Below are 24,086 nucleotides of genomic sequence, written 5' to 3'. Positions count from 1 at the left end.
AAACATACTTACAAATAATTGTATTTTGACTGAAATTCTATGGAAGGTAGGTCTCTCATGACTGGCTGTGACTACAAAAAAAAGAGCGAAGTCTGTGACACTGAGAATCCAGGTAAGAAGCACTTAGGAAGCAAATGATTTTAGGTATGGACAATTTGAAATTTACCTGTTTACCAGATAATTTATATATTCATATACATAAATATCCAGGAAATTACTGTGATATATACATAATTGTTGGATGCAGAGGGCATTTGTAGTGATAATTACAACTTCCTCCCTTCACCCTCCCACCAGAACATCATCACTTTTTCTCTGACCTAGACTGAAAATAAGCTACAATACCTAGATATTAGCACCTGGTCTGATTAAATGACTCTTTTTTTTTTTTTTCAGGGTGCGTAAGGCTTTACTGGGGATCAGGCAGGGCTGGGCAGGGACCACCCTGGGGGAGCCGGGCCTGCACTCCAGGTCTTACAGGGCTTTGGGGCAGCATGGGGGAGCTCACGGCAGGGCTCCACAGGCCAGGAGTCCAGTCCAACTCCTGCAGGTGGAGCAACCACCCAGGGAAGAATGGTCTGGTTGGCTTTAGTGCAGGAGGGATAACACTGGTGGGGGAGGAAATTTGCTGAAGTAGAGAGCTGACGACAAAGGGCCTGGATGAGGACAGGGTTGAGAGGGAGAAAAGGGGGCCCACAGGTATTTCGTGGGGACAAAGGAATGAACAAAGGACAAAGAAGCAAGACAGCTGTTCGGGGAGACACAGCAAACACAACTCTGGCTCCTCACTGGCACCCCCTCCCATGTAGGCCCTACTTGTTGCCCCACATAGCAATCTTTAGAAACAGATGATCTGGGAGGAAGCTGCTGGACTTCATGTAGGCAGAGATCTTCTTCAGGCCCTCAAAGCGGGACATGAACTCCTTCAGGTCTAGGAATGCATCCAGGCACTTGGGTTCAAATATACGCAGTATATCAAGGAGGTCATAAGCCAGGAAATCCACAGGGGGTGAGCTTCTCCCCTGCAAACCAAGCCTCTTCCCCAGAAATTGTGAGTAGAGATTCATCTTTTCAGGGAGTCTCTCCAGGTACCCAGGCTTCAGTTTCTCAAAGTTAGGGTTGTAGCACATCCTGGCAAAGTATAGGCAGGTGTCCATAACCTCATTCTCCAAAATGTCCATGCAACACTTCTCCTCTTCTGTCTCCCCACATAGGTTGTGTTTGCGAGCAATGCAGCGAAGGATGGCATTCCTCTGCGTGATCTTGTGAGCCCCATTAATTAAGTAGGACAGATTGGGGAAGTCCCGGCCCAGCTTGAATTTTTCATTCAGTCACTGGCTTCTGTCATAGTCAGGAGTGTCCCCCATTGTGTACTTCTTTCCTCATAGTGTGAGTCTGTGTACTCCGGGAGCAGGCGGATGGCGTGAGGCAGCCCACAAATGTCCCAGTAACCCAAGGTCATGACCATGGTGCTGGCTTTTGAGCAGAGTGGACTGTTTAAATGATTCTTAAGAAGACACTACAGAAGTTATTGAAATCATATGCAGTTGAAATCAATGATTCAGTAGTATTTTCAACTTTGTGAAGAAAACAAACAGACTAACAAAAACTGTTCTTTCATATCTGGTGCCTGGATTTTGAATAGGCACCCAAACTGAATTTTTCCAAGTTAGCCTAGCCAGATGCTTCAAGGATTAGAACAGATCACATTTTTATTTTGTTTTGTTTTATTGGTTGACATGTACTAACATAAAATGTTGAGTTAACAGGTATGTGAACATTGTAGAGAGACATGAAAGCTGCTTGTTGTTTCACAACTAATCCCTTTTCTCCTATGCTCAGTAACATAATAGGTCATAGTTCATAGGTATGAAATACCAGCTAGCATTGTATAGATGGAATCGATAGCATAATCCTATTAGATTCTGAAAAACAGTTTACTTTATGATATAAAGTGGAGTTGTGATTGATTTTCAAAATAAATTGTAGTTCTATATTCAACTCAGACAAGAATAGTTTTTAAAGCAGCAACATTCTCTTTGTGAGGCCATTGTTTTTCTTTAATTTTCTAGCCTTTATAAATAAATTTTACCTATGTGGCCTAATTGAAAGACATTGAATTCGCCTTGTCTTTCCACTTAAAATTGCCTTGGCTTTGTACCAACTTCTAGAGAACTGAATGCCTGCTTTTAAGCTAACCACTTACTCTAGAAGATCCCTGGTTAAAAACAATAGCTTTTAGACAATGGCAGTATTTCACTTTTTATAACATTTTTCCTTAAGTCCAGAATTATTATAAATATTTATATATTAACAATTAATATCCAGCCATTATACATCTTTATAGCAATACCTGTATTTGTGTTCAGCTTCTTTTCTGATTAGTCAATTTCCATGTTGAATCGTTGATTCCAGTGCCACATTATATGGTAAATATTTTTATTATTCCCCTGCCTACAAATGCATTTACTATGGATGCTGTGTTTCTAACATTTACCAACAACTCTTTCCCACATGATTAAAATCTCAAGTTGATTCTAACATATCAGTTTGAAGGATATGATAGTATCCTTAAACATCCCTTAAATATGAAACTCTAGAAACATTAAATGCAAATTTCTCTGAGTAGAATTGCATGTGGTGAAATAATACTAAGGAATTCATACTAAGGAAAAATCTAATTGTGTTCATAGCAAAAAAGAAAAAATACTTCACAATCTTAACATTCTCTCTACTGTCTCATGAGCCAAAGAAGTTTTTCCCAATTTTATTTCCAACTTAAACTTGATGCCTTCATAGCTCAACCTGAAAGACACAAAGTTCATTTAATTCAATTACTTCAGATAGTTCAAATGCATGGAAAGAGACAGCGATCTGTATTGGCTCAAAATGGTGGGCTAAGTACACATATTTTCTTTCTTGTTAGGAATGAAAAGATGACTTAAGAGCACATAAAAAAAAAAAAAAGTGCTGAAAACAAGAAGAGATTATGTGATAGACCAAGAATTACAAAGAAATGTTTCAAAGGCAAAGGCAGATGGATTCAAACCAAGAGAAGAAATCTCAACTCATAACACAGAAAGACCATCTGCAAAAGATAGGAACAGCTCTCGAAGTACACCAACACTAAGAGGAATAAAGGAAACATTAGGACTAAAAATGCAACCCAACTCCATGCTACATACCAGGCACATACTTAAAAAAAAAAAAAAAGTGAGACTGTTAAAGGTCATGATAGAAGCAAATATATACTAATTCAATAAACTATCACAAGCCAAATTATATAGCATCAAAATATACAAAATATTTTTAAGCAAAAATGAAAAAGGAACAGAAACAAAATAGCACAGGAGAGGATCATAGTTCTAAGTCCATGAGAGAGAAAACAGTTAAATGCAACATAATAAAATATTTTGGAAGTGTACAAATATAAAATATTTGAGAAATTTAATAGAGTTGATGAACACTATTTTTAGTACTTATGCTAATAGAACATCAAAAAAAATAAAGAAATTTCAAAATTAGAAATAATATCACCTTGGGGCGCCTGGGTGGCTCAATCGGTTAAGTGTCTGCCTTCGGCTCAGGTCATGATCCCAGGGTCCTTGGATTGAGCCCTGTATCGGGCTCCCTGCTCGGAAAGGAGCCTGCTTCTCCCTCTCCCTCTGCCTGCCACTCCCCCTGCTTATGCTCTCTCTCTGTCAAATGAACAGATAAAATCTCAAAAAAATAATGATAATATCACCTATATTCTATCACAATGAAATAAAGGTAAAAATCAAATACTTCTCTAAACTACTTAATAAAAAAGTTCTTATTTATAAAATAATTAGAAATAGAGAAAATTAGTATACATTACACAATCTGTAAGGTTCAAAACTTAATACAACTTCAAAACTTTAAACATTATCAATCTCAAAGAAGAAAAGATATTTTCCTTCAAAAATCAAGAAATTAGAAGAAAAAAAAGAAAATCTAACCTAACGTTCAAACGCTATTCATTCAATATTCATACATGTTTTTTCAAATAAATAATGTACAGAATATATGATCAAATGTAGGTGCATATACATATTGACTAGAATTTAAAAGAAGAGTTCAATATGGGGATTGGTAACAGTGAATATAAAGAGTATATTTACATAAAAAGAAGTAGTTATTTTGAAAAAAATCCAAATATAATAATAAAGTAGACATTTTGTGACTTGAAACTCCAAACTATATCTATTTGACTGGATATAAAGATGGAAGTGATGGATTGTCCCTACATTGACAGCAGGGCCTGTATGGTTCACTGCTCCAGGAAGCGGATTTCTATTGTAACCTCTGGGAATGACTATGTCTTGCCTCACTCTGGAGTGCCATTCACAAAAATTGTAAGGTGAACATCCTGTCTGGATCAGTGCCCTGGATATCACAGGGTATACACAGCAGCCAAGAATCCATGAGTTGTGTCCAAACAAGATCACTTCAAACAATCTAGCCTCCATCTCCACTCGTCAGTGGAAACCACAAACTGATTCTCCTCTTCTACGTCACTGTCAAATTTGAGCATATTAGAACATTAGGAGATAATTTCAGCATCTAGATTTTATTTCCATTCAGTAAACAAGAAGTTAATTTTTCTGTATGTACAAGTAATGCCTCAGACGAGCCTCAAGTACTTACTGTGAGAGAGGACTTTTGATGGTCACATTCCCCCCTTGGACATCCTTACTCATCTACCAAATGAAGATATTCATGAAACTAGAAAGTCTTCTATTCAGCTTCTTTAAGATATATGCATATGTAGGGAGCCTCATGGGCAGCTGACCAGTTAGCCATCCTGACTTCTAGCCAGTTCCCCTGATACCACCTCTCCTACCATGGCTCCACTGCACATACCCTGTGTGACACGGAAATCAGCAGGCAGCTTGGACTCTCCAAATCTTTTTAAGGTTAAGGTTAAGATACCCATGTCAATAAAGATTTTCATGTATTTTGTCACTAGTTATTTCTGGCTTATTTGTTTGTTTATTTATTTAATAACTTATTTCTTATATTTAGTATCTTAAATGGAGAAAGCACTTTCCTCCTTTACAACTGAAAACGTAGTTTTAACAGCATGGGATAATTTATTTTTTTAAGTTAAAATGAAATAGTGAAACCATTTAATCCTAATGTAATACTGAAAGCTATATATATTTTTTGAAGGCTATATATTTTAATTGCCTTTTCAATTATTCTAAGGCATCCAGTCTATTCAAATTTTCAACTTGTTTCATATATATATATATATATATATATATATATATATATATATATAATATATTTCTCAATTAGAGTTATTCCAAGAATGCAAGGGTGGCTTGGTATTAGGAAGTCTGTTAACATACTCTAACACATCTTGGGAGTTGTTCAATAATGCTTTTAGAAAAGATTCTATAAAATTCAACAAGTATTCATAATAAAATTTTTATAATTAACAAAACTTACAATAAATATTTTATAAAATGTGAAAGCACTAAAACAAATTCAACTAATATCAGGAAGTAAACAGGGATTTCTGAGTCTCACCATTATTTTTATATTTTTATTTTATATTTTTAAAGATTTTATTTATTTATTTGACACAGAGGGGGAGAGAGAGAGCGAGAGAGAGTGCAAGCACAAGCAGGGGTAACAGCAGGCAGGGGAGAAGCAGGCTCCCCGCTGAGCAAGGAGCCCACCCCCCTCCCATGTAGGGCTCAATCCCAGGACCCTGGGATCATGACCCGAACTGAAGGCAGCCACTTAACCAACTGAGCCACCCAGGCACCCTGTATATTTTTATTTTAAAAATATAATTTTATACTTACAGATAAATTGCAAGATCATTACAAAGAATTTCCAGGTAATGCTCATCTAGATTCACCATTTGTTCACATTTTGCTACTTTTGCTTTATCATTCTCTATATTTATATACTTATAAGTAAAATAGAAGAAAGTTACTACAATATTATGTTATATACAATCTATGTTCCAATGTTGCCATATTTTTTTGAAAATATCTTCTATAGCAATTTTTTCTGTTATTTATTCAATTCAGATCATGCATCCATTACTTTATTCTATAAGAATTCTTTAGTCATTTTGTCTTCATGGTACTGACATTGAACACCATTTTCAGAGATCAAACATTGCTTTGCAGTATGTTCCACAATTTGGGTTCACTATTATTATTTAATACAGGGAATACTCAATGCAGTGAGAAAATTAAATTAAACAATATACATATATATTAGAAAAGATGGTGCTTTTGCCCATGACTTCATTATATACTTTAAGAAAAAATTTTAAATATTAGAATAAAGGAAGTTGATGGGACTGCTAGATATGAAAAGAACGTTCAAACTCCAAACTTTATTATACCAAAAAATCTAAGATGAAAGAGAAAATATTTTATTCAAAATTTCAACAAAAACATAAAATGTTTAGGAATAAACTTAATAAGAGAGGTAGACAACCAAAATTATGTTTTAATTTAAAGTATAAAACATTTAAATAAATATAAAAAATAATATATTATTGCACGAGAAGACATACCATTTTAATAAATTCATTTAGTATTCCCACAGAATTTATTTTGGAATTGGTTTAAACGTTTTGAAGATTAAGTGGAAAACTATGTATTTAAATATATTAAAGACTATATTAAGTATTTAAATATATTAAAAGATGAGGGAGGAGAAAAATAGTTTAGACTAATTTGTTTCATTATAAGTTCAAATTCATAAAAGACTGTAGTGAATTTAATGTATTATTTCAAAGAGTAGTTATATAGCTATTGATAAGAAAATAACGTATTTTTAATGGTGCTGAAATAACTAGCTATCTAAGGAAAATTATAGCCTTCTTATATTTAAAATATATTTTGTATGGATTAAAGGCTTAAAATGGTAAAAGCAAGGCAAATATTTTATTTTTTTATTTTATTTTATTTTTTTTAGCAAGGCAAATATTTTAAAAGAAAACCTAGAAATCTACACAAATAACCAAATGAGAAGACATTCAATTTAGACTGGAAATTTATAAATTTTAAAAAGTAAACATTTAACAATGAAAAACGTTCTAGCAAATATATATTAAAGCCACTGGACAAATGGTAGCTGTAAGAAAATTCCAATACACATGGCTAAGAGTTATACATATGTTATACAAATTGTTCTTCCATGCCAACAAGAAAATGGTATGCAATTTGAATGAAAATGGGTAAATACTATGAATATCCAGTTGATAGAAAATCAAATCCAAATGGCCAGAAAAAGGTAAGTAAAGAAGCACCTGTTGGAGCTCTATAGTAAGGATCATTTTAAGTTTGCCAAACTTCAGAATTTAATAATTTTATCTAAAACTAGAAAAATTAGACCACAAAGCTTTATTTGGATAAAAATCATAAACAGCCTCATTGTCACCAGATCTTCATAAAGTTTTTCACACTTGTGCATACCCTTTTCCTTCATTCAATACATTGTTGTTTCAAGGTTGTTGTTTTTCATTCTTAAAACCCAAGTTAATTCTAATTTATTCATATGTCAGCAATAAATCTAGCATAAAACTCTGATTCACTATTAATCAAATCTATCTTTTTTTAAGCATTTGGCTCAGTTTAACATACTACCTAAACAAGAAGCAACAAAAACTGCAGCCTAGTCATGTGCCAATGACAGAATTTGCCAGAGACTGATTCATGGCATGGACAGTAATATCCCCCAATGGAGACCTTTCCATTACCTGTAGTTTAATGCTGTTTATATTCTCCATTGGCTAACCACCACACCACATCTTGTTTGATGAAAATATCTGGACAATGAAAAAGATAATTCAATAACAGAATACCCCTTGCTGCAATTTATTGTCAAATGAGAAAAAAATAATGGTAAGTATAGTCATTTGTAAAATTATATATATAAGGGTGAGAGAGGGAGAGAGGAAGAAGGAGCACACATAAGGGGGAAAATGTTAATGATGAATGAGTGAGTATAAATAATGGGTATATAGAAATTCTTTGTATGATTTCTGAAATTCCTCTGTAAGGTTGAAACCAATCATTTCTAAATAAGAAGTTAAAAACAACAACAGAACAAAAGAATGTTCTTCTAAATATTATTTTTCATATATCTGTATGTATGGAATATGCACAACTAATGATTTTATATATTCAACTGTGGTTGGTCAGCCAAAAATTAAAAATAGTCCATAGCGGATTTACTATTAATTGTACTGCATTGCATCTTGCATGACAAAATTAAAATCTGTTTATTTATTATTATATCATTTAAACTTTTTTTCTTGTCCCCACATCCACATATATCAGTGGGACTATTTTATATCAATAAAACAATCTTTTTAACAACAAATTAAGGGGGAAACAAAGGCAAGTCACAGACAACACTTTGGCAATTTAATTAGAGACATAACAATTGCTTCATCTTTTAGAGTCAAAGCAGCATTTCCTTCTTGGAAGAAAGTGAGGTCAACAAATGGAATTTCATAGAGAGAAGCTTGACCAGGCAATCTCTGAATATTTGCTTTCAGGAATAAATTTCCAAAATTATCATCACAAGTGTGTTACACAGTTATTCCACATAACACATCTCTCAGATTTTTGTCTGAATGTTTTCCCATTGCAATTTCCTCTGATTCTTTCTAAGAAATCATCTAAAGAGACATTTCTTTGCAAGGGCGAACCGTCACTTCATATCCACCTTCCATTTGCCCTTGATGGAACATTAAAGTTCTTCGTTATGCTGCAGGCTTAGAAAGAACAACTAGACCACATAGCTTTATTTGGATAAAAATCATAAACAAACTCATTATCACTAGGTCTTCATAAAGTGCCTAGAGATATTGAAATAACAGATTTTGTTATGTTTCTTTTCAGAAATGACTCGAAAAAAATATAAGTTATTTCCTTTCTCTTCAGAATGAAGTTAGGTACCCGATGTAATATTTAAAAGTATTTCACTCTCATCCCAACTCTGTAGAAAATAGCTCAAATAATTATTTTGATTTATACTATTTAGCTTTGTTAAGTTAATGAGTAAAACTAATTTTGTTTATGTGTGGACAGAACTTTGTAGTATTTAAACTTATTTTCAAATTGTCTGCACAATATATTTCTAACCCTAGCAAAGTAAATATTTCTTGTGATATTTAACTATTTATAATCCAAAGTAAAATTTCGAGAGAGTATTATGAAGTATCTAACTAGGTCAGCTATGGAGCACATTTGACATAGTTAATCATTTCTTAAAATCAAGTTTCAAGTGAAACTCCATATCATTATTTTAAGTAATATAGGCAAAATTAAAAGTCAAACTACCCTTCATACTACCATTTCCATTTCTATAAATTTATTCAGAAGATACACTGTACTTGTTAGAAATTGTCTACATTCAATTCATTTTGTGTTGTTTATAAGAGAAAATTAATTGATTAAAAAAATTAATTACTAATAGCCTAAATAAGACAGGTCTGTACCTTGGAATATTGTTTCAAATTTAACAAAACAATGGATATTAAAACTAATATAAAATTACTTCCACTGGGCGCCTGGGTGGCTCAGTTGGTTAGGCGACTGCCTTCGGCTCAGGTCATGATCCTGAAGTCCCAGGATCGAGTCCCACTTCGGGCTCCCTGCTCAGCAGGGAGTCTGCTTCTCCCTCTGACCCTCTTCCCTCTCATGCTCTCTACCTCTCATTCTCTCTCTCTCTCTCAAATAAAAAAAAATAAAATTACTTCCACCATATACTATTAGATTTAAAAAGTAAGACGCAGATTTGTATGTATAGTATGTTAGTTCTCTAATATTTGTTTCAAATGAAGGGGAAAAATATATACAAATTAATTTTTTGTTTATTATTTGTATATGTTTATGTATATACATAAGTATAAATAAATATATAAAGCAATAAATATGTAATACACTTACAGTATGTATAGCCTTGTATATTCTTGAAATACCAATGGAAGAATCATGAATAATTGTTATCTATTGGTAGGAGACTTGGGTGGAGCAAGGATAGGTGTGGGAGAAAGATCCTTCACCTGTTATATCTCATACAATATAGATGTATTGCTTCATCAATAGAGAAAAATATGAATAAGTATGTATAAAATAAATAAAATATTTAAAACAAAATTATCTCTATTTTATCTTTGTCCCTATTTCCATAGAAACAAAATGAGATAGTCTTACAGTTAGAAGTGAAAATATATCACAAGATTAATTACTCATGTTTGAAATTGCCAAAGTATTACCAACTTACCAGCACAAGGAATATGGTCTTTGTTTCTAATGAGCCCAAGTTCTAGAAAATACGACCGTAAAGTCAAAACTAATAGTGAGACATGCAAATACTGAATGTGGTCAAATTAAGTTGTCATAATGGATATGCAAATATCTATGAAAAAATATAAAATATTTATATACACAATACATCTTGGGTTTTGTTTAGTGTTTAATATACTTAAGCATATTTTCACAGTTGAAGATTAAAACAGGGTTATTTAAATATTTTACTACTCAAGAACAGATCAGGCATTGATTTTGATAAAAAAGAGAAATGAAATCAAATTACTACTTAATGCTTCCTAATGTGTGTGTGAACTTAAGGTAAATATATTATCTATAGTACTACGCAGAATTAGTGGATATACAGTGATTTCTTTTATGTCTGGAATACTTGGATTCCTAAGGTCTCAGGTTGTCCCAGTATGGGGAATATCTGGAGTAAATCTGTTAAATTTGTATTCATTCTTTCTATCTCCTAATAACAAAATTTGAAGTCTTCCCCAACCAGTGCTGGGGCTATTACCAGAATGATGCTTATCAGGAAAATAAGTTACACAATCTTGAAAAACGTGATGAAGGCTGGTAGGGAGAGCATGAGATCTTAGAGAAAACAGGGTTCAGAGTTAGAGGTATTAAGTTTGGGATGCCAATAGCTTTCCAAAGATAGTAATGTGTGCAAGTGGGAAGTTCATGGTAAAGACCTGTGTTGATGATATATACATGTGAAGTTCTCAGCATATAGATGTTACATAAATCCATGAGAATGAATGAGGTTACATAGGGACGAGTGACAGGAGGTTATACAGACAAGAAAGAGAAGGAAACCCCATACAGTTCTCTGGGACTCCCAACATTTAGCGATAGAGAATGGAAGTGGAAAAAAAGAGTTTGAAAATAAAAGGTAAAAAAGAGGTGAAGAGAGAGAAAAACAGCACATTTTTATAGCTTTTCTTTTGTACAAAGAGATAATAAAATGCTTTTTGATATTTTATTCAATAACACAGACATGCATATTTAAAATTAAGATTTTTAAATGTTTTTATATAAAAATCATAAGAAAGTAAAAATCAAACACAGAGGCTTTAAATTACCTAGAAACATTATTTTCATCGACAAAACAGCAACAACACAAAACAAAGTGGAAAACTCCAAATAATGCAAGCAAAATGAGTTATATATGAGCAAAATAGATCTACATATATACAAATAATGATTTTTATAATAATCTTAAACATGTTTAAATAAAACATCCACATTCATTCAAGAAAAAGTCAAATTTTTCATCTTAATTATTATAAAAGAAAAACTGCACTGGGCCAATTTTATGGGTATGACTTTATTCAAGACAATTGGAATAGAGGAGGGAGATTGAATTCAACTCTTACTGAAACAAAAGGTGAGAGGTTTTGAGCACTGTGATGAGCTAGTGGAAAGGTATTGGAAGAAGTTGGTGGGAAGTTGGTCAATATGGTTTGGCCATCTGTGTTTATTAATTAGCGCCTATCAAAGGTAGGCTCCTACCCTCCCAGAAACACAGGAAGATACGGGTGCCATCCCTCTTGATGTTTATATTTCAAAGATTCCGGATTGTTGAATTCTCTAAATCCCTCCTTCAAATGCTTAGTACAAACCATCATAATTCTACATTAGTGCAATAACCCCCATTTCTACTTCTTGTCCCCTTTTTCTACTCTCACAATCTATATTCAATGCATACTCAATTTTAGCATCCCATATCTGATCATGTCATCCTAAGCGATACATTTCGGCCCCATCAACCACAAAGTAGAGATCAATTACTTTGCTATGACTGTCAGTGCTCTGCATGATCTGGCACTGCTTTACCACTCCAACTTCATCTCACTTCTCACCTTTTGCTCAAATCCTCAAGCCTTCCTCATCTTTTTTTTTTTTTTTTTTTTTTTTTTGAGAGAGAGAGAGAGAAAGCAAAGGAAAGAGAGAGCATGCAGGAGAGAGTGTAAAGGGGGAGGGGCAGAGGGAGAAGAAGAGAATTTTAAGCAGGCTTCACCCCCAGCAGGGAGCTGAAGAGGGGCTCCATCTCAGAACCCTGAGATCATGGCCTGAGCAAAACTGTGCCATCCAAATGTCCCTCAAGCCTTCCTAGTCTTAAACGCACAAATTCACACCTGTCTTAAGATCTTAGCTCTGGTTTTTCCTACTTCATAGAACTTTCCTTCCTCTGATCTTGGCATGCAGGTTTGCTTCCTCCTTGTCGGTCAGATCACAGTTTGAATGTTCTCTGAGAAGGCCTTTTCTGACCATCCAATATTTAATAGCCAATTAGTAATTTGGATTTCTTTTTAATCACACAATCATATTTGAATAATCTACATAGCATTATTTACATTTACAGTGTTTTCTTTAAAACTATATATTGAAAACATATTTTAAATACACACACACACACACACACACATAATCTGCTTTTCCTCACTAGAATGGAATTTTAGGAAGGGCAGGAATCTTGTCTATCTTGCTCATTGCCAAATCCTCATGACAAAACGAAAGAAAACAGAAGTACCATGCCAGGGGCGCCTGGGTGGCTCAATCGGTTACTGCCTTTGGCTCACGTTATGATCCCAGGGTCCTGGGATCCTCATCCGCAGAGAGCCTGCTTCTCCCTCTCCCTCTGCCCCTCCTCCCTGCTTGTGCTCTCTCTCTCAAATAAATAAATAAAATCTTTAAAAAAGTGTCATTCCATGTTAGCTACAATTAAATACTTGCTTAAAAATGAATAAAAATAAACACAAAAAATATTTTAGTAATAATTTGACTCAGATTTCACCTTTAACAAGAATGAAACTGGGAGGAATGGGGTTAAGTGTTATACTAAAAGTCAACCACCTATAGCAGAGCCAGTGTAGATGAGAGTCTTTTGATGCCCAGTCCAGGATTATCTATTTATTGGTAGTACTTTTCTGTGGCCTATTTTGTGGATTAAAAGCTAGTGAATAAAAAAGTTTTCTCTTCTTGAATTATCCCAAAACCTGACACTCTATTTTTTGAATGATTCCATATGTAATTAGATATTATTCTCTCAGTAGGGATAATATCTGCATAAGGGGTAATGACTTACTTCCTTAACATATTAGCAGGGATTGACTTACACGATTAACCCACAGCAAAGATTCTAAAGGAAAAAGTGTCAGGAAAGTTTTGTTGATATAATGTTTCCTAGGAAATAATACACTGTGGTGGGGGTAACATACCTCTCAGAAAATCTAAGGGTCCCTAAATCTGAAAAGGAACATCTCCACATAATACTAATATAAAGATAGGGGCAAATTATTCCCTCTTATTCAATATGCTTCTGGATATTGTTGTGGTATCTGATATAAAAGGTCATATCTAATATAATAAATAGTAATAATTATAATAATAACTGCCATTTTTAAGCATCTCTTAGTAGCAATTGGTGCAGTTTGTTAAATGTGTGCTTTTAGCCACACAGTAAGAAATCTAATGTTATTTTAAATATAAGAAATATGAGAATGAGTCCAGAGAGAGTAAATAACAGTACAAAATAATACCATTACTTTAGTGATAGATATAGATTTTGATACTAAGTCTTTCTGGCTTAATACTACTTTATATAAAAGTATATATATATTAATTTTTGAAAATATTATTTATCAAAAAAGAGAAAATATTATTTATCATAATTTGAAGGTAATATTTGGCTTAATTCTTGGTCTCTAGATGATCTAAAGAAGTAGAATTTAATGCAGTAATATCCATGTGCAGTATCAAGAGTGTGAAATAAGACAGCCCTGGATTCATACTGATACCTAAACTCATACTTACAGCTAATGGTTTAAGTTATTTCAATTCTCTTTTCTTCATTTACTAATGCTATAAAATTTGATAAGACTCTGCACATGAATAGACTTTTCCAAGGGCTGAATGAAAATTACTTAGGACTGAATGAAAATGACCACATGTGTTCAATAGTTGGTAATATTACTGTTAAAATTGCTTGTAATAAAAACCCTGGTTATGTGATATAATATGCCAGATGCATAAAATACTTGACTTCAAAATATTGATGCTATAACATTTCTTTCACAAACTCTTTTAAGGGTTTATACAAATATGAGGACTTTATGAAATAATAAAATTTGGAAGTCAGGAAAGTATGATAGAAAAAGTGCTCTTGTTTTAATCACAATTTCTTGTGTTTTAACATCGGATAAGCAATGATTAAATGGTGCTATTTAGTTGTTAGGCAACCATAAGGACATATTGATTCTTAATAGGGAAAGTCCATCTTTTGGGGGCAATGCCTGTGCTGTAATGATTGCAAAATGTTGAGCATCACTTCTGTTACAATTAATAAGCTGCATCATTTTTTCCAAGGTACTTATATTCCACTTTCTTACCTGCACAAAGGGTGAAATAAACTGGAGGCTATAAAATGTAGTATGAAATGAATAAAAACTTGAATTCTTGAATTTCAAATCCCAGTTTTTCTAGGTTTTAAAAGGTATTTTTTTCTATACTAGCCATGAAATTTGTGAATATTGTTAAGCCATTCATTTTCTTCTTCTGTATAGTATGCATAAAAAGTTCCAGGAACTAAATGTGACAAGATATGTAAAAACTTTTCATATTGGCTGACAATAATCTAAGCACAATAAATATGAATTATTACATAACTATTAAATTGCTATTAAGTGTTATATTTTCAAAATTCTATGTTCCCATATCAGTTTTTCTAGAAGAGATGATTTTTTCTAAAAATTTGCGTTACAAGTAAATGCAAGTGAATATTATTTATGTTCCTGAAAAATATTCACTATTTGTACTGGACAATAAATTCAATAAATTAAACCTTGTTGATTTATTAATATAATTGTATTTATATTTCTCCTCACTCATACAAAAGATACTTTACATCATAGGAAAGATAAACTAGTTTCGAAACCATTTCACCTCTGTGATATTTAATCAAAAGTGATTTTTTGAAATCTTAGAATTGGATTTTCATATAAATCAAATGATTGTGTAGGATTATGTTAAATAGATTATCTTATAAAGGTATAACATTTTATCATATTTGTTTATCAAAATAAATATTTTATATATGTACATATATATATATACTTACAAACGTGGACATGACAATTAAGAATGAATAAATGGTGTTAACATTAAAATAATTTGGGGCAAATTAAAACTTTCCCCTGAAGCAGCAGGTACAGAGTCAATTACAATTCTTCATAAACATAGCATTAACAAAGAATAAGCTTCTAAATATAATACATTTGTCATAGAAAAGGAGATTGAAAAATTGTATTAATATAAGCAAAACAGCATGAAGAAAGGCATGTTATATTAAAAATCATTTACATAACTGATGTATTTTAAATGTGAGGAACAATTTTGGTGTATATTAAAAGGTACAAAGTTTTCCACCAAGATTTGTACAAAATCATTTTTGCAACAATTCAGACTTGAATGTTTAGGAACTGAGAAACATTATATTTAACTGACCTGCTAATTCTATTTTCAAATACACTTTTTAAGTTAGTTTAAAATAGCTATGTCCATGTTACTTGTACTTAGAATTTATTATCAGACATGTATTGACAATATCAGATGTAACTGGATTCTTATCTCTTATTTTTAGAAGATCTAATTACAACACTGGCAGACAGCCTCTTCTAATCACAAGTTCAAAAAATTGAACAAAGCTAATTGAAGGTACCAAACCATGTCAGCATGCTGGCTAATCTAAAGTGTATCACTTTGAATTAGTATTTTTATATTCTTGAGGTAAATAAATAGTGAGTAGTATAATTACTAGATCATAGGGTTTTTCTACTTTCAACTTTTTGAGGAATCTCCAAGTTTTCCAGAGCAGATGAACCATTTTGCATTCCCACCAACAGCGCAAGAAGGTTCCCTGTGCTCCACATCCTCACCAATACTTGTTGTTTCTTGTGTTGTTGATTTTAGCCATTCTGGCAGGTGTGAGGTGAAATCTCATTGTAGTTTTGATTTGCATTTCCCTGATGATCAGTAATGTTGAGCATCCTTTCATGTGTCTGTTGGCCATCTGTATGTCTTCTTTGGAAAAATGTCTATTCATGACTTCTGCCCATGTTGTAATTAGATAATCCACTTTTTGGGTGTTGAGCTTTGTAAGTTCTTTATATATATTGGATACTAACACTTTATCAGATATGTCATTTGCAAATATCTTCTCCCATTCCATACAATTTCACTCTTAAATGGAATTTAAGAAACAAAACAAATGAGTGAAGAGGAAAAAAAAGAAAAAGAGAGAGAGAGAGACAACCAGGAAACCAACTCTTAGCTATAGAGAACAAACTGATGGTTATAAGAGAGGAGCTGGGTGGGGGATGGGTGAAATTGATAATAGGGATTAAAGAATGTACTTGTGATGAACACTGAGTGTTGTATGGAAGTACTGAATCACTATATTGTACACCTGAAACTAATACTACAGTGTGTGTTAACTAACTGGAATTTAATACAATCCTAAAAAAAAGAATGATGAGTGTGAAAAATCATAGGTCATTTGAAGTAAAGTCTATGGTTGGAAATGAGGTGTGTGAGGTTCATTACTCAGGAATTAAGTCAGGGAGTGGTAGCATTTCCCAAACATGTTGCCAAAAGAAAGATGAAGTTGTCTGACAGTTTCCTACTTTTTTCTGAGATAGAATCACTCAGTGTTAATTGCTTCATTTAACTACCTGCTTAAAAAAAATTGTTTTAGGAAAATGTCCCTCAGGTTCTCCCAGAGATTATTTATCTTCAAAATTTTTTAAATATAACCTTTTAAAGGGAGGAGAAGAAAGTTTACTTGTAGGGAGTTTTAAGCTGGTAAAAGCTTCTTAAGGCAGACCTCAGCAAACTGGGCAGAGTTTGAGGCAGAATTCTACTTTTACCAAGAAAATTGTATTGCTATTTAAGAACTAAGATAGAAGCTTAGTTCAAAAGTCACATAAAACTATGGAGAGATTAGAAGAAATATGACACACAGTTAGCATGTTAATAAGTGCAGTATACTTAGACACAAATGAGCACTAAATCTATTTTTATAGAACTCCAAATTGGTGGTATATCAAAGGACATGACAAGTAATATAATTCCAGTTCACTGGGGCTGGGTAAAAAGGATGCTTATTATTTGCTTATAATGAAAAATGAAAAAGAATAAGAGATGTTTTGTGTATGCCATAAATGATTACTGATTCAAGATTTCCAAAGCGTTCCAATTAATTTTTTGTTATAAAGATCAAATTGTTGTGTGCCAAATAGGTTCTGTGTTTCTTGAACAAGTTTATAACAAACTCCAATAACATTTGATAAATATTTTTGAATATTTATAATGAGATAAACAAACAAACAAACAAACAAACAAACCTGCCCTAGAGCTCCTATGGAGCTCCTAACAGAACTCACTAATAGATATGTTATTGGGTTGAATTGTATTCCACAGAATTTATATGTTGAAATCTTAATACTAGCAGCTCAGAACGCGACCTCTTCTAGAGATAGGGTCTTTACAGAGGTTTTCAAATTAAGGTGAGGTCATTAGAGTGTATCCTAATCCAATATGACTGGTGTCCTTTAAAAAGATGAAATTTAGAGAAAAATAATCAAGGAGAACACCATATGAACATGAAGACAGACATCAGCAAGCCAAGAGAGACACTTGGAAGGAATCCTTCCCTATAGAGCCTATCAGAAAGAACCAACCATGTCAACACTTGATTTTGAACTGTTAGTCTTCAAAATTATAGGATAATTACTTTCTACTGTTTAAGTCAACACAAGTTGTTTTGGTACTTTGTTACAACAGCACTAGCAAACTAATACAGAGAGGGAATATTAAAATAAAGAACAGTAAAATGTTTAGTATATTAGATGGTCATAATTTAATTATGGAATCCATCATTTAGCATATCTTGAGTCCCAGCTTATAAATTTCTCTCCATTTTTTGAGGACAGATCAATTATCAGAGTTCTCCTCAAACTGTTCTAAATTTTTTTTTGCCTTTCTTTTCCCCCTCTACTATTTGTACTCTCTAGTGAACCTCATTGTTACTTGCAATAGTCATTTTTCTATGTCTTCTCTCAACAGAAAATTGTGAATGACTGAAGGTATATACAATGTGTAATGGCATCTTTTAATCTTTGCTGAGCTTAGTAGGCTGTATTATTATAATATATACTTAACGTTTATATAACAAATTTATTTGTTCCTATAAAATCATCAGACCTCTTTTTTCAGCTACATCCCCATCTCACCATAAGAAAGCCTGTCTCTATTTATATAAAGCTTGTTTTTATTATGTTCTTAAAATATAAAGTTATTTTATTTATTTATTTTAAAGATTTTATTTATTTATTTGACAGAGAGAGACACAGCGAGAGAGGGAACACAAGCAGGGGGCGTGGGAGAGGGAGAAGCAGGTTTCCCACAGAGCAGGGAGCCTGATGCGGGGCTCAATCCCAGGACCCTGGGATCATGACCTGAGCTGAAGGCAGATGCTTAATGACTGAGCCACCCAGATGCCCCAATTTAGATTTATTTTAAATATTATTTAATATGTCTTCAAAATGTGAATTCATGATTTCAATAAAATGCACAAAGCTCAGACTTTTATTTATGGGAACTATAAATTATCCTCCAAGTCCATTAATATACTTTTAATTACTGTAATACTATGATTTCCACATGATTGAATTTAAAAGCATATAATGCAAAGTCCTCTTTAAGTATTTTAATCAAATTTGTATTGCAGACACTGTTGTCTGCTTAAATGTACAGTTCATCCTTTTCTTTTTCCTTGGAAAAAATCTGAATTTCATTCAAGAATAAGGCAATAGCTCTGCAATCTGCTATAGCTCTGCAATCCGCAATAGGGAATAATTATGTGAGATAATCATATCCCACCACTTTTACAGAGATTCTTGGATTTATTCAGCAATCCGCTTAACAAGTATTTATTGTACACCTAACAGTGTGATTGGCACAGGGATACAGCAAATAACCCCATCCTCATGGAGCTTATATTCTGATGGGAGAGAAAACAATAAACAAAACAAGCAAGTATCTTACTTATCATCATTAATACATGGAGATATCTTCTTTTAAAAAATAAATAAGGTAGAGCTGTAGGATAGGAAATGTAGGTGGAAATGTAAGATAGGAATTTGTAATTTTAGATGAGGCATGAATGGCCAGGATAGGCCCCGTAAGGAGGAAACATTTAGGCAAGACCTGAGGAGTTGAGGTATAAATTATGTGGCTAATAGGAGGCCAAAGGCTCTAGGCAGAAGGCATTCCTAGGCAGAGAGCTTTCCTCACATGTTCAAGAGACAACACGGAGGCAGAGGTGAGGGTAAGAGTGGTAAAAGATGAAGTCCTAGGGTAATGTTGGGAAAAGGAGCAAACAGTATTTGAGTAGGGCTTTGCAAACCATCTTAAGAACTTTGTTCTGCTGTTATTTGTTTTAAGAGGGTCAGGAATCCTTTGAAGGGCATGCAGCAGAGGAACTATGTGGTCTGATTTTGTTTCTAACAAGACTACTCTGGCTGCTGAATTAGTGATAAGTGATAAGGGGGCAAGAATAGAAGCCAAGTATAGCTATTGATGGTTGGGATGGGAGTAACAACAAAAGAATGAAGAAAAGTGGTAAATACTGGATTTTTAAAAAAGTTAGTATCAGTGTGATTTGCCAAAGGACCAGATGTGGATTGTGAGGAAAAAAGATGTATCACTGATAACTGAATTATTTTACATCTACAACTGGTAAATGGAGTTGCAATTCATTGAGATGAGAATATTATGGAAGTTGTTAATATTGTTGTGAATATCAGGTAATCAATTGGAATATATAAAATTTGATACACTTATTAGTCATATAAGTAGAGATGTCTAGTAGGAAACTGGATATGTATCTGGATTAGAGGAAGATTTAAAATTTGGAAGTCATTGGTGTGTGGGGTCATATCACTGAGTAGGTGAAAAAGGTTAAGATCTAGTGTATGTATAAAGGACTTGCTCTTAGCTAGAAGTAGAGATGGTTCATCCATAATAAAAATACTGAAGACATATTATACCAGCACAGCAAGTGGTAAATGTGATAGAGAAAAGTTTGTGTACTTTTTTATGAGATAATAGAAAATATATATATTGATCTCTTTCCTGGTTCCTGGTACAGAACTCCTAAAACTCTTGTTAATTCCCAAGTGATAAGAGCACTGGGAGCATCTTTTGTTCTGAATCAATTCTGGATGGCTCCTAGGTGGGGGCCATAATTAAAGCTTTGTAATTTTAACCCCCACCATAACCTCCCCCACTTCTCAAAGCGGGGAAGAGAGCCTGGAAATGGAATTAATAATTGATCATGCCCACATGAAAAAGCCTCCATAAAAATTCCAACAGTATGAAGTTAGGATGAACCTGCCTATTCATTCCAGGCAGGTGAACATGTCTGCACACTGGGAGGGTGATGCATTCCCGCTCTTGGGATTCTCCCAGACCTTGCTCTGTGTATCTTTTCATTTGACTGTTCATCTGTATCTTTCTTCACATTCTTTAATAAACTGGGAAATGTAAGTAAATGTTTCCCTGAGTTCTGTGAGCTACTCTAGCAAATACTCAAATATAATAGGGAGAGGGTCATGGGAACCTGCAACTTGTAGCCATGTTGGACGGAAGTTGTGGGTAACCTGGGGACCTACTATTCGCAATGGGCATCTGAAGTGGAGGACTGATCCCTAAGCCTATGGAATCTGACACTGTGTTTACATAGGCAGTATCAGAATTGAGTTAAATTATAGGACACCCAGTTGTTGTTGCAGGAGCTCTTCATATGGGGAAAAAAACCCAGACATCTGGTATCAGAAGTGAAGTGTTCTGTATAAAAATAAAAGAGAAGCACAGGAGGAAGGCTTTATTGAGTTTTCTCTATTACATCTCTATCTGGCTTTCCCATTGAATAGGGAGCAAGATCATCCTCTAGGGGAGTAAAATATGATTGCTGAGGAGCTTTAGCTTTTTAGCTTTTAGTGAGACAATATTTATTTTAAATTTATATTTTCAGTGTTCTTTGGGTTTTTATCTAGCTACACACCCCCTACCAGGCACAGGGAAGGAGTAGATTTAAAAATTGGCTTTAATTGGGAATATGCTACATCCAAGCAAATAAAAGATATAGGAAGGCAAAACATAAGAGCACAACCAAGGCAGGATTAAAGGTTTGCCTAGAATGTAAGATTGGGAAGGAGAGACGGAAGAATATGTAGGAAGTGATGGACAATGGAAAAGTGGCAGGATCAATAGATTGAAGGTGCTAGTGAGACTGAAGTAATATTTGAGTTAAGATACTAGAGCAAATGAGCTTAAACCTTTGGAGGTAATGATCGGAAATTGAAATGTTTGACACTGGAAAGATGAAAAGGTTGTTGAAAATGACAAGTTTAAGGTTAAGATGACAGCAATTTTATTAATTATGCAATTATCAATTTTATCTTCTTTCTTCTTATTACCTTATGTAAAGTTTGCCTTTCTTGAGAAGAATAATTAATCTTTAGTAGGCTTTCAGAAGAATTATTTATGTATAGCCTTTTAAGATTTTCTGTTTCTTAAGATAAATAAATGGAATATTTTGTTAAAAGATATGCCTTTGCACACTTTTACATATTTTGAATATATTCCTAAATCGGCCTGCAGAAGTGACATTTCTTTTCTTGTATCTTTAAAATACCATGTGACTTTATTGAAAAATAAAAATATTCGCCAGTCTGATAAACCCAAATGGAATCTTATCTTTCATTTATTTGCTTGCATCTCAGGTTTAATATTTATTATAGCAATTTGATATCTTTTTGTAAATTATTTTCTTTTCTTTTACACCATCACCCTTTGAGATGATCATTAATTTTATTGATTTAGAAGGCATTTTTTTATATATTAAGAGTATTATTTTCTGTCATATAAATCATATAAACATTTTATAGTTTACCATTCTATTTAATTTTATTTGATATTTTGACATAGAATTTTTTAAATCAAGTAACCTGATAATTCAATATTATTTATCTTTTAGTTTTTGATCTTAGAGATAAATTTTTCATCCTCCAAATTATATAAATAGTAACTTACATTTTTATGATAAATTTTTATAGATTGTGAAACATTTAATATTTTAATTTGATTTTGTGTAATGTCAATTACATAGTTGTATTGCCACAATTAAATATCCCATATTTTCCTTATTTCTTTTTTGGTATATGGAGAAAAAAGTTGGAAAATGATCATTAATTTGGAGGAAAGGCAGATGATGAAAAACTATCTTTCTAAAAGTTAGTATTTATGTTTTTCAGATCTAGGATCAATACTATAACATATCTCTTTTATGGATATGATTCATCGACTAGTAATATGTACTTATTATTACTCCCGGAGAATAAAAATAATAACTGTAAAACCTAAACAAAATCATATCTATTATTGAAAAACTGGGAACTATAAATACTGCAGTTTTAGACACAGGAAAGTTCAGAAACTAATGAATGAGAAATATTTTAGTCAATGCTAATTTTAAAAAGGACAAGTTCTACATGATTTGGGTAAAGTTTTGCTAGTCTGCTTGTTATTTTTGAAAGTCTACCTTTTAAATGTTTAACTGAATTTATTTTTAAGTATATTAATTTAAGATATACTTAGACTATTACATAATTGTTCACTACCTAAACTATTTTTATATGTTCTTCAGATTGTCTGCTAAATCATTATTAAATTACTCCACGTTTATGGGAACTCACACTATTGAATTACACAAGGGGGAAAAAGCGTATGAAACAAACAGCTGAGATAATCTTATTTTAAAAAGGAAACTGTATTTGTTTAGGACAGACTAGACTTTTAAAACTCTGAGTTTTATCAATTGCCTTGTCTGCAATTGGTGGAAATCATATTATAAAAAAAGCAAGACCAATTATTTTTATACAAGTATTGTGCATTGGAAACTTTTTCATGAAACTGTCAGTTGACATTCCCAAAACTAAGCAGAGAACAATCTTCTTATATAAATTTAAAATTGTCTCTATGTTGTATGTATTACCTTGCTCCTTCTCTATCACAGTTGCCATCACAATAATGCAGAACATTCCTTCATTCATTTATTAAAAATGTAGATGGTGAGTACCTACTATGTACTGGGTACCTTCTAGGTGTTTTAGATGTATCACTGAACTATGCAGACAAAAATCCCTGTAGTTGTGGAATTTATATTCTAGCAGGAGAAAAGACAATGAACAATAAAAATAGTAATAGGTAAAGTATATTGCATGGAAGAGACAGCTTGGGTGTGTAGAAAGGAGAATCAGGAATGAACTGCGAAGGAGTTACAATTCTAAGTTTAGCAGTCAGGATAGACCACATTGAGGTGATTGATGTTTGATAAAAGACTTGAAGGATGTGAGGAAGTTAATACGAATATATCTGACTTAGAAGAACAGTCCAAGCTTTAAGAAGAGCTATGCAAAAGCCACAAGACTAAAGGGTCTCTCATATGTTGAAGAAAAAATTAGAGGTCAATGTGCTTAGAATGGAATGAACAAAAGTGATCAGAGTTTGGGATTAATTATATAGCACCTAGAAGGGGCCATTGCAAAACTTTGAGTTTTACTGTATTGTGAGACCACAATATGGAAGGGCAGAGATGGAGGCAGGTAGACTAATAAGGCAGGATCCTCAAATAATCAA

At 33.1% G+C, this 24,086-nt stretch overlaps 1 pseudogene; it reads right to left on the bottom strand.

Moving 5' to 3' along the window:
* Positions 1 to 812: 812 nt before the first annotated feature.
* On the bottom strand, positions 813 to 1,468 carry LOC112825907 (glutathione S-transferase Mu 5 pseudogene; annotated as a pseudogene).
* Positions 1,469 to 24,086: the final 22,618 nt, after the last annotated feature.

This window comes from Callorhinus ursinus, unplaced genomic scaffold (genome assembly GCF_003265705.2).
Source record: "Callorhinus ursinus isolate GAN/ISIS: 27379988/994484 unplaced genomic scaffold, GSC_fseal_2.0 scaffold4, whole genome shotgun sequence".
Taxonomy (NCBI): Eukaryota; Metazoa; Chordata; class Mammalia; order Carnivora; family Otariidae; genus Callorhinus; species Callorhinus ursinus.
The sequence above is the reverse complement of the archived record's forward strand: the minus strand, read 5'-3'. Positions and strand labels throughout refer to the sequence as shown.